A 16,331-nucleotide genomic window follows, 5' to 3' on the forward strand; every position below is an offset into this window, starting at 1 on the left:
AAAGAACATAGGCAGGGGCTGAGAGACAGAAACAGTGAGATGAAGTGACTGTTTTCTACCTGGATCCTTGGCAGTTACATGATTTGGTAACTTAGAGAAAAATATTGTAACAGAAATGTCTCAATTTTCAGCACTCCATTTTCTCATTGATTTCTTTCACAGAACTTGTGATGTTACGGCACTCGGAAATCATATTTATAGTTGTTCTCTGGGCAAAAATACATCACTGTCAGTGTTAATTTGACAAACTCTTCTGGGCTTTTTTTCTTTACTAGATTTATCTTAACCCTCATGATGAGTAAGAGCCTTCACCGTTTTATTTTTTCTTAATCATTATTTCTTATCTCAGTTCAGCACCAAATCTCTCCATATATATTTAATTTTATAGTAGCATTGTTTTAATGTTTTAAACTACAACTGTTCATGCCTAATAAATATGTTAACTAACCTTTAGAAATTTATCAGTTGTTTTTCTATGTAGTTCTTGGTAAAGTCAGTTATTGGTCGTAATTAATAAATTAATAATTCAGAAAGGACATAGAATTATAAATTATAAATTGGCAGTATACAAACATCAAAAAATGCTGGATCAGAAAAATCTTCTAAAGTGTGCCATCACCATTATTACCCATTTTACCCTACAAAGTCCTGTTTATGTTATTATAGTTAAAAGATAGGATTGTTTTATCAGGCTGAAATCTATGATTGTGCTAATAGTTTTGTAAAATAGGCTTTTTTAGAATAGCAATTACTTTCTATTTAATAAATGTAAAAGGAAGAAAACCCCAATAATATATGTGTTTTGTAGAGTTTTTTCTCCAGTAGTTTAGTTAGAAAATATGTTTTTGACATGTCTTTCATGGTTTAACAAAACCTCACTATGAATATCTAGGCTGTGCATGCTTACAGGAGGGAGAGAAAAGTCCAGAAGAAAAATTATAGAAGTCTTTCAGATTCATATAACACATAGGATGTTATAACAATTTTTTTTTTTTTTCATAAAACAAGCTTCTTAAATGTGTTCTTCTTTCAAAGTCATCCTTAGAAATATCATGATGGCTAAGCAAATCCAAAGGTACTAGTACAGAAAAATTTAGACATTGATACTACTGTGATACCAGCCTCTTGCTTTGGTATCTGTCTATGCAGCAACCTCTGTCGCCTGCAGCAGGATACACTGGTGGAGCATGCCCAGTTAGGGAGGGAGTGTGGCTGTGAGGCAGAGTGTGGAGCTGGTGGTGGGAGAGCAAGGGGATGAAAGCAAGGTAGGTGCAAAGAACTTCTTCAGTACCTCCTTTAACCGCAACACCCTCCTCCAACTGCGTGTAGTCTCAGAGGCAAGCTCTGGTTCCCAGGGCCACTGGTGCACAAGGAGAGCCTGGGCAGTGAACCGGCTGGTCCAGGAGAAGACAATGAACACCACATCCTACAAGGCCACTGGTCCCATTTGCAGAAGGTGTAAGTTTTGCTAGAATGCGAAATAATTTTTTTTAAATAAGTATTAATATTGTAAAAAAGTACATTTGATTCTATTTTTAAGAGGATATTTGAGTCCTTTGATATTTTAACAAAAAATAAATCCACTAGTCTGCAGGCATTTTAAGAAATAGCATTGTTAACTGCTCAGCTTTCGCTGACACTAGCTTGTCAGAGCTCAGCATTTTCAGGTATGTGTGTGTGTACACCTAACATGACTCAAGAGAGCGCTGGTAGAACTGGACAAAAGAAGTGCTCAGATAATAGTTGCCAATGGAGGTTAAACAAGAACAAGGCATCTTCAAGGATCTGGTGTTGACTAATTTTTGAACTTGAGACATCAGCACTTTTGAAGATGTATCCTGGCTGACAGCATTTTAATAGCAGAAGAAATTACTGTATCACAGTATTAAGTGTACAATTTTCCCCCTCTTTTCTTTTAAGAACATAATAAATGCTGTTTATTTGGGGAAGAATGTTCAAAATCTTGCAGTGGAGGGAGCTACACTTGTTTGTTAAGAATTAGGCCTGAAAGGTTTCTTACCTCTGCAAATCATTGTCAAGTCTTTTGAACATTGCTAAAATCCTAAGTACAATCCTAAATACAAAGGCATGTTTACTTGGGATGTTTTACTTTCTGCTGTTTGTCAGTCCCTATCATCTTCAGAACATATTGCCAGAGCAGACCTAAAATCAGCAAGGGAATGAAAGATCTTGAAAATGCTTAAGTAACTTTAACCTTGTGTGCAAATAAACACCTTCTTTTCATTTTCATATGGTGATTCACATTCAATATCCTCTCCAGGACTCTAAGCACAGTCCACTTAGGTTATCCTAAGTTTTAGGCAACATCCTAGTTCCTTTAGCCTTGTTGATGAAACATCTGCCGTATTTTATGAAATCAGGTCTTTTTTTTTTTTTTTTTAAGGTTCCCATGTGGATGATGATACAACAGAAATTGAGTAACTATGAATTTCATAGAGAGTCATTCATTGAATTTATACATGGATATAGGCATTGACTTGCAAATAAGAGGTGGCAGAATAAGTTTATAACTATGGACTTTTTTAATTTCTTAATGTTAATTACCAGAGTGGTCAAAACAAAAATTGTATCCACAAAAAGAGCAGTTGGGAATATGTCCTAACCTTTTTTCTCACAATGTAAGAAAACCTGTTCTGCCTTTTAGCTCAGCATTTCCAGTAAATTCCTAAGTACTTGTGATCACTACAGGAAGAAAGCACAGCTATAGAAATGCAAGACATGGTCCAATACAAGCAGTATCTGCAAATTGAAATCCAATGTTTAGCTTTCTTGAACATGACCCGGTGATAATTTTTATTTATCTATTTATCTTTCCATCTCAGGGAAACACATTTTACACATTAACTTCACATTGTGTGTAAAATATGGGGGTGAGGTGGGTTAGCAACATTTATTATTTTATTGCTGCTGTAATTGATCGCACTGACTTCTAAAACCTTATCATGTTATATTCAGGAAGGGCCCCAAACCATTTGTCAAAACCATCATAAACCTTCCCGCCACTTTTTAGTTGTCAAAAAACTTGCTAGCATGTCATGCCATTTGATGAGAGTGGACTTGAGCACAGTTGAGGAAAACCAAACAAAGAGAATTTCCAGTTCAATATTTACAGTGTGCAGGTATTTTCTAACTCCATACATTTGTCACATATATTTGGATGTCAACGAGGACTTAAGGCACTGTACTTGCAATTCAGGGAAATTGGATTCAGAGTCTGAAGCTTTCTTAAACACTCCAGTTGATTTGCACCTGCTATACATTACACATTTTAAGTACATATTTCAAGTTCTGAGGATTCTAGTTAACTTTGCATGTATGCTTGAAAACACAGGAGAGAGAGAGAGAGAGAAACTGCCCAAGGAAGGTCAGTTCCTTGTACTAATCCCTGGCAAGTGTAGGAGACAGCTCTGGCAACATTAATCACATTAAGAGCAGCATGTATCAACCCAAAGGGGAACATTTGCTGTTTATTGGGATTTTGTAGAGGTAATGTGAGTTCTGCTGGCTTTACAGTTAATAGGGATTGCATAGTCTCACAGTCACTATATTCAGTTTCTGATATTTCCAATGTCTAAATTATTTATTACCGAAGTCTATATTCACAAGCATGATGCCATTTCCTAAAGCTACTACTGCAATCTATGATATTTAATCAGCCTTTGTTGGACTGTGGGACTCAGCTTCCAGAGTTTACCCATCAGGTCCACCTTGTCCTAGCTGGAAATCTGTGACAGGCACACTCACAGTGCAGTTATCTAACATGCCCCAATATTTTATCTTTGCCTCTCTCTACACTTTCACCTCTCTGCAGCAACTTTGGCTCCTAGATTCTGTGTCATCACCTAATGCTTCAGTTGCACGAATATGTGATGTAGTGCAAGGCAAGCAGCCATACAATATTGTGCTCTGTACATGGATTTGACTGCCTGTATCTCTTTTGGTTTTCACTTTTCAAAGACAGACCCCATAAAGAAACAATATGTCAGACCCTGAGGTGGAAAGTTTTTTGGGGGACAGGCTTCCTCCATTCTTTTACATATGTGAAAAAAAGGTTACTGGGGCCAGGTTGACAGATTTATTGTGCTTATTTTGACTGCTGTGGAAAGGTAACTGAAATCATACTTGTCATGTTTTTACGGGACCTGACAGGATTGCTGCTTACCCATCATGAGAAGCAGGAGCTTCTCCTTAGCTTATGTAATTGAAATAAGCCTGCTGTATTCCAAATAATGCCTTTTTTTTTCTTTTGTTTGTTTTTTTCTTTTCTTCTTATTTTCCATTCCTAGAAATGCCAAATGTATTGAAATGTTTAGGTGTTCAAAGTACAATTATGTATTATAGGGTGTACAGACACTATATATAGCGTTTATACCTATCTGTCTATATAGGGTATATATGTCTATCTGTATGTTTATATCTATAAAGGGTATATATATATATATATAGGTATATATGTAGGGTGTGTATATATACAGTATACCCTATATTGCTTAATTGTACTTTGAACACCTAAGCATTTCAATATATATATAGCAAGTGTGTGTGTATGTGTGTGTGTATATATATATGGAAGATATAATACCTAAGTCAACATTTTCCAAATTACTTAAGCTGCAAACTCTTGAGTCCAAATTTGAGTTTCTGTAGTCTTTGCAACAACTGATTTGATTTTGGAGAGAGTTTTGAACAGAAATTTTCAAATGGCTCATAAAAAGGCGGGTTGGTGTTGGAATATTTGTATAACGTTGAGGAAATAAGAAAGAAATAAGAAAGAAAGAAAGAAAGGAAATAAGAAAGAAAAAAAGCATATCTAATCTACTTGAAAAGAAGAACTTAACCCACTGTAAAACTCTGTGCATCTGCATAAATTGAAATCAATGGACTGATTTTTGAGGAACTTGCTGTTCTGCTGCCATTTCAAAACTCAGCTTGTTCCTGAAGGACTGCACTCATCAGGAAGCATTCCATGCCAGAGCAGGGGAAAAGTGTGTGGAGGAAGGAGCAGCAGAGAGGAGCTGTTACGGACTGAGGACAATACCCATTCCCCTTCCCCCTGCGTTGCTCAGAGCAGGTGAGGTAGAAGAGTTGGGAATGAAGGAGCAAAGTTGAGCCTGGGGCTGCGAGGGAGGTGTTTTAGTTTCTGTCTTTCTCAGCATCCTATTCTATTTTTAACTGATAATAAATTAATTTCCCCAAGTCATGTCTGTTTTGCCCATGAATGATTTCCCTGTCTTTTCCTCAACCCATAAGCTTTCCCATCTTATTTTCTCCTCATATCATGTTGAGGAAGTGGAGTGAGAGAGCATTTTGGTAGGCCCCTGGCAGCCAGCCAAGGTCAACCCACCACACGTGGCATGGTGTCATCTTGTTACTTCAGACTTACAAAGTTGACTTACTTTCCTTGAAAGCATTATTTTAAGAATCACTGCAGGCTGAAAGAGATGGAGAAATTCCTGAGAATCTGCAGGTAGACTAAGGATGTCTTTTGGAATTGATTTCAAATGTGACATCGCAGAATCATGATGTTATGCTGGTTTAGCCACATAATCAAACACAGTGTAGACAGCATGGAACCACACTTACGTCAGTCTTGCCATGTAGTCCAAGACTGCTGTACTGGAAGTAGAGGAGAGCATATAGGTGGTGAAGAGAAAGCAAGCAATAAGTGGAGTTCTGCTGTCAGCCAACTTGACAGCTTAGACCTGGTGTAAAGTAAAGGCTACCCTTCTTCCCCTGCTCAGCAGTAATTGCTAGTTAGTGCATGAGATCATTTATCTCTAAGACTCCTCCTTAAGAATCACACAGGAACCTGAACTAAGGAAAACTAGTTGGGAAGATGATGGCATAATGGAATAAGCCACTGCTATAAAACAGACTTTTATAAAAATGTTCCAGCTTTGAACCTGAAGGCTAGAATACTTGCCTGCAGCTAGGTCCACATAGGAAAACTTGCAGTGTTAATAAAATACCCTGCAAGTGTATTTCTGAGAGGTGGAATTTCCTTTTAAATTCAGGAGCTGCAGATGAGCTCTGGGAATCCACCTCATGCTGAAGAAGAAAACACAATCATGCCTCCTATCTTTTGTGTGCTTCTTCCACAGAAAACCCAAAAGTTTTAATTAACTTTCTCCTTCACCAGATATTGTGATAAATTTAGGCCCTTCTTTTCAAAATGTGCCTTTATGATTCTTCTATGTAGGAGTGCGCTCTAGATCCTGAATGCAGAGTATTTTTTAATGTTGAGGGAATGACTGTGAGTTCAGATACACTTTCCTTTAGACTTTTTTTTTTTTTTTAAATTATCTTTCAAAGGAGCTTGCATCTTCTTAAGCAGACTACAGGAATTGAAGTGCTCAGCTGTCTTTTGAGATTCAAATTCTCAGGTTTTCCCATTTGATTTGTCAGTAATACTCTCTCCTCCTTTTAAGACTTTACATATACAGATGAAAAGTAACTGATGTCTTCTGTAGTTGAAGCACCTAGGATTCAGTACAAGTATTGCTTTCTGCCTATCTTTTCTCCTTTGGCTTTACAGTATATGCTACCTTATAAATAGTATTATTTTCTCTCACACTTTTTAAGAACAACTTGCATAATTTTTGTAGCATTCATTTTCTATTTTACCCAGCAGCATTATTTTTGTTACCATTACCACTGAATTTTCCTGAACTATTTTACCTACACTGCATTTTCAGAAAGGCTCATGCTGTTAAATGGTACCACATGGAGGCCCACTTTAGTTCTGCCCCTAAAGGCTGTGTGGCTGCCTGATTAAGCTGTCTCCTTCCAGAATTGCTCTTGTCAGACCCTGTTGTTTTATGTTTTCTGTGCAATTTTATCACCTGTACCAAATTCAGTTTTGTTGTTCTGATTGAATGCTCTTTGGAAATGGTTGGGGTTTTTTTTTCCCCTTGTGAATTTGAAGTTTATTCAGCTGAGATAGGTTTCCAGGCTTTCTCAATGAATTTAGAAGTTGCCTGAGAAGTCAGACAAAGCTAAACTGATCCACAGGTGATTTCTAGGTTGAATGGTAGTTTACATCCTCCTTGTCAAGTGTTGTCATTAAAAAAATAAAAAAAAAATATTCTAATAACAAGAGAAGTTTATTCCCACAATTTATATTCTGTATAATATCATTTGTATTTTTTATGAGCAAGAGAAATAAGATATAATTTTACTTTGTACAGATATTTCTAGAGTTGAATACCACTGTCCTATTCTCTGCATGGTATCTTTGATAATAATACCAGTCTTAATTGCAGGTATGTTGGCTAGTACTACATGCTGATCATTTTGAGTCTCCTTGTAACGAGCTTGATCTCCTTTGCCTAGCATTTCCTAGCTTTTTTTTTTTTTTTTTAAATCTCAGATCTATTCCCTCATTAATGAGAAAATAATTGCCCCTTTAAAATGAATGGAGCTACTTAATAAAGTTTAGCACGTGCTGAAGTACTTCACAGGAATTATATGCAAAGTATATTGTATATGTTTATGGAACAAGACATTGCTTTGTTTTGAGGGGTTAACTGTTTTCTTTTCATCTTTGATTTCTTTACAGTCAGCAATTCTGAATTAGTTGATGCTTAAAATTATATTCTTTACCTTTCATAAAGAAGAGGAATGCACAAATTCTTTCAGGGAAAAATCTCCAAATGTTTAGATCAATGACCCTTCCATCCTCCTTGTATTCAGCTATCTGATCAGTAATCTCAGGGCAAAAAAAGTGAATTTAGATAAATATTAATAGTTATATATTACCTGGATAACTAATAAGTTCACCATATTTTGATTGCGGTGTAAAATTTAAAGTAGGATATATCTGATTTGCAATGCATGCCCTAATTTGCTGAAGTAGAGGCATATTAGAGGGAAATTAAAGATGTGACCACACAGGAAAGAAGTTTGCGAAGCAAATGAGGTAAATGACAGTATCAGTGTTGTAAATTGGCCTAAATATTTTGTGGTTGCCACCTTGGGTATAAAATATCTCTAATGTTGTTCCAGAGATATAGGTTCTCTCTACTTCCGTAGAATGTGTAACTAAAATTGATCAAATCAATAGGGGGAAAAAAGGTGCTCTGAGCAACAGAGATATTTTTTTCCGAGAAATGAGAAATAACATACATTTTTTATTTTGTTTTACATTATAAAGGATTAAATAAAGAGGCATGTTTGTTTTTTTTTCTGTGTATTGTATTCTATATGGGAAGCAATTCTTTGCTAAACTAACAGATTACACTTTCACCTATCTATAAACTGAAATTAGGGAGTGTCTTTTGGGACAAAGGGAAAGGGGAGAATAAAATCCACATGTTTCCAGTGTTATAACAGTGGATGAGGAGCAAAAGATGTAATTTAGATGGTGTGTAAAATGCTTCAAAAATAGAATAATGACGCTTGTAGAACGATCCCAAAGGGGATTTTGAATTCTTTTATTTTGGCTGTCCTGCTTGAGATACCAAAATTCAACTTTTAAAATATATTTGAAAAATATTCCCCAAACATCAAAGTGCTAAATCATAATGGTATTTTAAAGTGAGGTTACAGTGTCCAATGTGAATGTTGAAAAGCTATTGTTGACAGAACAATGTTAAGTAACGAGGTAAGAAAGAACATACATTATTAGGTATTCCACTTCCAAAAGGTTCTTTTTCAGAGTCAGGTCTTGTTTCTTGTTCAAAGTGTAATTTTCTTGGGGTCTCTTCACAGCAGCCGCTTCCTGAAACATGTTTTATCATACATTACTTACAGGTTTGCTAAAAGACAGAAGAAATGCCTTAATCAGGAAAGGATTTTGTACTTGTTTTCTGTAGCTTTCTTTAGTATTAAATAGAATCAGTCAACTTAAAGTGTTTAATCTTTTTAAAACTTACTTTTTCATCTGTGATTCAGAGTGTGTCTACCAAGTTGCTGCATGAGAAGAGGCAGGAAATGTTGGTTAGGTTTTACAGAACCAGACAGTGAACTTAAACGATTCAATTTCTTAGTAACTGTAGCCTTGGAAAACCTGGGATAGTATTTTCCACAAGATCCACCACCTTTGAAACATTGTTCCCAGAGTGTCTGAGAATGTGAATGAAAAATAATGAAAAAAAAAGTAAATTAATAAATAAACTTTATTTTATTTTGATGATTCTTTTGTATTCTTCTGATTTCAGGCAGAACAACTGAAGGAGAAATTCTGTTACAGGGTTTTCCCAAATACACTTCTACAGAGAACTATTTCCTTCAGTAGGGATTCATTTTGAAGGAAATAATTCACTGTTATTTACCTAGAAAGAGGTTTTAGCCTCAGAATATCTATTAATTTATTGAAATTCCTTAAGTGAAGCATCACTTTAAGGTGTACTTTGTAATAAAATTTGTGATATTTTAAAACATATCTGTATGAATTTCTGTGCAGTTGCAATGTTTCAAAAAGATAGTCAATCTTTATATGATGTCATTAAGCTACAGTTTCTCTGTAGGCTGTAATATGAATTGCAAAAAGTGTCTATTTTAAAGCCATTAACATGAAAGAACTTGCCTGAAGCTAAAAATCTGTGTGTTCTTTAATAATATCTAGTTTTTAATCTATGTATGAGTAGCTGATTTCTAAAAATTAATGTAGCAGCCAATTAACACTTGCTAAGATATGTTATAAATCTGAAGATAATGAGATGGAATGTGTTCTCATACATTTGCATAGCATTATTTTTCAATAATTATTAGATTTGCTCAGATATTTGCTGATTAGATAATCTGACAGATTTTTCAAATATTGATAAATAAATTTTATGAACTCCAGCAATGGCATTTTTGGGGCAAAATTCTTCTCTTGGGGAGATTTTCATAATTTAAGAATAGTTCTGTTCATATTGATGCACTTTGCATCTTGCTGGTGAGGTAGGACAAATGTAATCCTTTGGTAATGGTAATTTAATTTCTCCCAGAAATATATGATAGTGTTTGCTTCTGTTGTTGACATGGAAGAAATCACCAAGGAAACTGCACAATATATTTCCTGCTGCACAGCAGTGTAGTCCTAACTCTACTGTATTCAATTTATACTGCTTTCTAAGCATTATAATGATTAATAGGCTAATAGGGTAAGCCCCATATTTCATTACTACACCAGAGAGAAATCACATACAAAGCTTAAGTGAATTGAGTTATATGACCAAGGAGAATGATGCACCTGCCTTTTTACTATTATTTTATTACAAGTGATATCCTGATCTTTTTTTTTCTTCTTTTTTTTTTTCCCCACCTCTGTAGAAGATATGAAGTTAAATAAATCTAACCAACTCCTTTGTAGCTCAGTAGATGAAGCAGCTGACTTTTTATTTTTCCAGGACTCAAGTCCTCTCTGGAGGTGATTTCTTTTTTTGTCTTCATGTAGGCATCAGGAAAGTTGTTGTGATACTAGCTCAAGTAGCTAGATTCAAAATACACTATAATTGCCATTGCTTATGATGAGAAAGCACTTTGGGAGGCAGGGGGGAAGGAGCTGTCTGTAGTGTTGCTGCAGAGTCTCTCTCCCTCTCTGTCTGCCAGCACTGATCACAATGGCAGACTGCTTTCCTCTCTCATCCTGCCAGTTAATGAAAACCTTCCTTACTTTCAACATCCGTTCTTGGGGGAGGTAGGATGGATTGGGAGAACTCTCTAGTTCAGGGGAATTTTTATTACCACAGTAAAGATACAGAGCTTTGAGCTAGAAGCAAACACATGGCAAGGGAGAAGGCTGCCAACGAAATTTTTAGACAGGAGCAAGGAAGGTACAGAAATGAAATATAATCAGGGATGAGGACCCTGTAGCTTCTGTGACCTGTGTGGTTTTCAGGCACTGTAATTGCTGCTGCTGGTGTGGCAGGGCCATGGGGTGGCAGTGGGTCACCAGGGAGCATCACCAGCCACAGCGATTCCTCTGAGGGGCTTGAGTAGTGCATAGAGTAGTACAACTCTTACTCAGACATGGTTATTTCTTATCTGTAGAACTTGTAATGTATATGTAATATGTGGTTTGATGGTCACAGAAATCAGAGATTTTGGTATTTACCTCATAGGATCAGAAAGGCTTGTCATTTCTGAATTAAGTATTTTTTAATTTGAAGGCAGAGTTAAAAGGCCACAGTTTTCTTGCCTTGGCTTATATATTTCCCTTGCTTTGTGGACCACATTTAATTTATATTTACTTTAATGCATCATTTTTCTTGTTGTTATTTTTTTTACCATTTCCATGGGTGGAGAAATGGCTTTATCATACACATTAGCAGCTTTTTGACTCAAACTGACCCCCAAAGAAATTCAGAAGATTAAAAAAAATGCTTTTAGGAGACTAGTTAAATATCTTCTGACTCCTACACCTTACACCTGCATGTTAGGTAATCAAAGAAGAAGGTCAAGTCTTCAGAATAATAAGGGAGAAAGGCTGAAGCTTTTGTTAATTAAAGACCTTCTGACCATGACTGTCAGTAGATGCCTCAAGAGCACTCAAATGGTATCTCAGGCCAGCTGGCTCCGGGGGCACTGCCATTCACTGCTTCTTCCTCTGACAGATCTCAGATGGGGAGGCAGATTTTGCCTTGGCCTTTTCCAGATGGAGCAACAGTACTCTCTTTCTTCTCTGTTCCTTTTTGATTGTAGCAACTAATTTCTATTTTCTTTGATTACATTTCAAACTAAAGGATCTTGTAAAGTTGCAGGTTAGATTCAGTGTTGCTCTCTGAAAAAGAACTTGACAATCTTTAGGCTTTCAACTGTGATGGAAAACACCATTACTGAGTGGTTTAAAATCAATACAGTTTAGTGCAGAGCTTTGCCTTGCATAGTACAAACAACAGGTTATGTGAGAGGTCTTTTCAAGAAAGATTGTGATGTTAACCTTCTCAATAAGGTAATGTCTGGACAACATAGAATCATAGAATGGTTTGGATTGGAAGGGTCCTTACAGATCATCTAGTGCCACCCTCCCTGCCATGGGCAGGGACACCTTCCACTAGACCAGGTTGCTCAAAACCCCATCCAACTTGTTCTTGAACACTTCCAGGGATGGGGCATCCACAACCTCCCTGGGCAACCTGTTCCAGTGCCTCACCACCCTCATAGTCAAGAACTTCTTCCTTACCTCTAATATAAATCTACCCTGTATCATCAAGGAAAATCTAATCAGTTGGTCAACCTATTTTAATTCAGGTAACCACAGGTGCATTCCTAGAGCTTTGAAAAATAGCAATTTTATTTTTTTTTTTAACTGTCAAATGATTGCTAATAAACTGTAACTGGAAAGAAAAAGTTCCTTTCCAACCCACCAATGTGCATCAAAAAGTATTCCATACATGTTTCTTTTAGATCTGCTACACTTTTATACTTCCACCAGTGAAGGGGGATTTTAATAAAATAGCATGATTATTGTATTTTTTGGATCAGACCAATGGAATGAAGTTTAAAAGATTGTTCTACAGTGTTGATCAGCAAGACATTGATGTGCAGATGAAAGTCCAGAAGAAATCAACAATGGTTAGAGATCTAAATCTAGAAAACTGAAGGAAAGAGTGAATTAATTGAAGATTTTTAGTTTGCAACAAAAGCAACTGAAGAGAGCCCTGATAACAGTCTTAAAAATTATAGAAGCCTGCTTCAAAGAGAGGAAATAATGAGTTCTCCATGTCCAGTGTAGATAAGACAAGAAGTAATTGGCTTAAATTTCAGCAAGGGAGATTTAGGTTAGACATTAGGAAAAATGTACTAATAGAAATGACTGCTAAGCATTGCAGTAGTTTGCCTGTGGGTGCTATTGAATCTCCACTGCTGAAGGTTTTTCAGAAGAGGATAGGCTGTCATGAATGATACTGGTATTTTTCTGTCCTTGTCCTGCGGCAAGATCACTGGTTAGATGACCTTTCAAGGTCCATTTCTGTCCTTTGACTTTAATGCTACAACTGATACAAGTTTGTGACTTTGACCTGAAAGATACTATGTGTTAGCAGAGAAAATCCTTATCATAATTAGAGTTTTCCTTGATCGAATCTAAATCTGAATCTTGAAGCGGAAGAAGGATTAAAGGAACAGAGCAACAGTAAGAACCAAGTGACTGGACAGTATATCAGGTTAAAAGACTTTTTGGGTGAGATGAATGAGTTACAGGGAAGGACAAAATGGGCAGGCATATAACTAAGTCAGGAAGGAAAAAATCACATGCTTTTGGGGAAAAGAAATTACCTTTTTTGTGTGAAAGTAGTGGATGGCTCTGAGGGGAATGTAGTGTTACATTCACTTTGTAACTTTCAGTTTGGAATAACATAAGAAGTATTTATGCAAATTTTCTCAAGCTGGTTGCTGCTAGAGAATTTGCTTTAATCTCCCTCCCCTTGCCCCCCTTGGCATTTTTGAAATTGCAATGTTTCAAGAAAACAGAAGGGGAGAGAGAGGGAGACAGAATGCCTTCCTACAAGGCATTTCCCCCAACAGTTTTGGGCAAGAAGGGATTTGATTAAAAATAAAATTCTACATTTTTAAATCATAGCTTTACTGTGTATCAGGATGACACCCTCGATCCACTAATTGCAGGCCAACCTTGCAGTGCTGTAACTTTTAATGCTACAGCAGCTCTAGCTTGCTCTACTTCTCCCAGACTGTGATCCTAACTCTCTAGCTCTGCAAGCATTAACCAGTTTGTGCCAACACCCTGTGTAATCTCCATTAAACCACTGCTGAGGGCTAGAATCTCAGTAGACTGAAGCAGCATGTGGCCTACCACTGTAATACTAACAGTGAAATTTACTATGAGGGCTCTGCAGTGTGACCACAGTTAGTTTCAGTTTTATTATAAAACCTTTCTGTTTTCTGTTCTTTCAGTAACAGGCATCATATGGTCATGTTTTGAAACTAGATTGTTCCTGCTCCTTTTCTTCCTCAACCGCATAAGGTAAGGGGGTTAAGGAGGCAAAAGGAAGGGAAAGGCAAAATCTCAACACTGTTCTCTAAAGAGATATAATTACACTCAGCAAGATTCAGACATACACTAGATTCTTCAGACACCCTTGGTGTCCTGGCAACTTTTATGGAGGTGGAAGTGGAGGAAGGGGACAGAAATTACGAACATTGTGTAGTATAACCACTTGCAATTTTTTGCTTTCAGCCCTGCTGTATGAGTGGCTAAATTCTATGACTGACTTACAAATGTTCACCCTCATCTAAGTTTCACAGGATTTAGAAAAACCCTATACTAAACCAAACAGCTAAGTATCTGTGTGTATGGGGTGGGAGGTTTTTGTTTGTTAGGTGTTCCTTGGTTTCTTTTTTTTTGTAAAGAAAGGGAACTTTTTTTCTCTCTCTGATAAAATCTCTACTGAAAAACTAGTGTGAATTTTTCCTGTGTAAATATGAGTTAGGACTGCATAATTTGGCTCAATATAGCTTTTTGTGACAGTTACTGATCTTAGCAGTTTTAAGATTTATTATTTGTCCATTTTAATTTCTTATGCTTTATTTTACGCACAAAATGTTTTCTTTTGTACAGTCACTAATTACTGCTGACTGCAAAGGGAGTGAGAGAAGAATGTTGTGCCTATAAAGACGAAGGGGAAAGGAAAAGCAGAACTTATTTCAGATGAGTTGCTGTGAGGCACCTGGAGATTTGGTGTGGTCTTTGAGTTTCAAGGGAAAAGCTTTCAGGAAAAAAAGGAAGAACAAGTGTTGTTCTAGATATAAATTTGCCTATATTTAACTGCCATCTTGATTTGGTTTTTAATACTGAAAACATAAGGTGAAATAAAATAGAATTCAAAACTCCCCCTTGATCTTTTTGAATGGCTTACATGCTTCAGTGTTGCTTCAAGAATAGAACACTTTTTTTATTACAGATAAACCTCAAATGCAACTGCTGTTACTTAATGTACTCTATACTGTATTTCTAAACTGGTAATTGAAAATCATAAAGGGAAGCAAGACGAAATGAAGGCCATGAAGCTCTTATTTCCAAGTACACAGAGGATATAAAGAATTGAGAATAATGTATTTAAATTTATGACTGCATTACAAGTTTTCAACATAAACTGAAAATGATAAATTTTATTATTTTTTCCAATTCCCCTCCCCCAAAACAAGAAAATAATTTTTATTACTGCTGCTTTATAAGTCAATAGCACAAGCAAAACTGTAATAATTCTTCTAGTAAGCAATGAAGATGACTGCATGACTCTGATAGAAAAAATAATATTGCAATTAGTGTAAAGTTATATTGAAAACATATTTCCACATATTCTTTAAAACCAACCAATTAATTAGAATACCCTGCATCATCAGAACTAGTTGTTTTCATTTTTGCATAAATATCTATTAATTTTATTGCATTAAATGGAGTATAATCTCCCTCCAGCCAGCTCCAGTGTCAGGCTCACAAGCAGTAGCTCTGCTCCAAGGCTCAGCACTTCCTGCTTGGGCACTCTGATCTTATGTGCTGCTGATGTCCAGATGTATTGCTTCCTTCCTGTCATGTGTGCTGTCCCTATCCCCCTCACCTACTGATGAGAGTTTTTACGGGCAGCTTTTGTCACGGGCTGTCAGTCCATCAATCCACACAGTGTGGTACCTTTCCAGCAGTTTCAGGTACTGTTTTCCTGTCAGGTGGTGACCCATGTCCTATGCTAAGGCTCATCACACTTAGTTACCAGTTGAATCACCTTGAGTGCTGCAGCTCCCTATACTCAGCCCCTGTTTGCATTGTCCTCAGCTCTGTCAAGGTAAGGCCCTGATAATCCTGTATCACAAGAAAAAATATCAAACAATAGACACTAAGCCCCTCCAAAGCTGTGGAAAAATCATGTTACCTTCTTAATTGGAGATAAGCAGGAAACATTTATCTCGTCCTGTGTAATACTAGAACATTTCCAACTTTTCTCACTCAACATTTGCATAGCTGAAGGATTTTAAAAATATTGATGGGCATTTTTGAGTGGAAGATTTTGGAAGAAAGAAGATGACTGCCTAAATTCAGACCAGGTGCATAACTCTTTGTCCTTCATCTGTTTGAGTTCCTAGTCCATGGCTATTTAGTGGCATGTAGTATTTTGGAGGTGTTGAACTCTGTGGAAATAACTGATTAGAAATCAATCAGGGAGATTACTTGTACAACTTCTTCCTGTGTTTACAAAGCTGGAAAAGAATGGAAAACCAAGGACTTGTCTCAGGGAACCTGTTTAACCTTTAGGTACTTGAAGCTGCTGGCAAAGGACACACTCCCTTCCCTTCACTTGCTCATGTACTGACAAAAGTGTTTCAGTTGCAAGAGTTCTGAGGCTATGGGCCACCTGTCAAGGCAAAGGTTT

This window comes from Buteo buteo, chromosome Z (assembly GCF_964188355.1).
Source record: "Buteo buteo chromosome Z, bButBut1.hap1.1, whole genome shotgun sequence".
Lineage (NCBI taxonomy): Eukaryota > Metazoa > Chordata > Aves > Accipitriformes > Accipitridae > Buteo > Buteo buteo.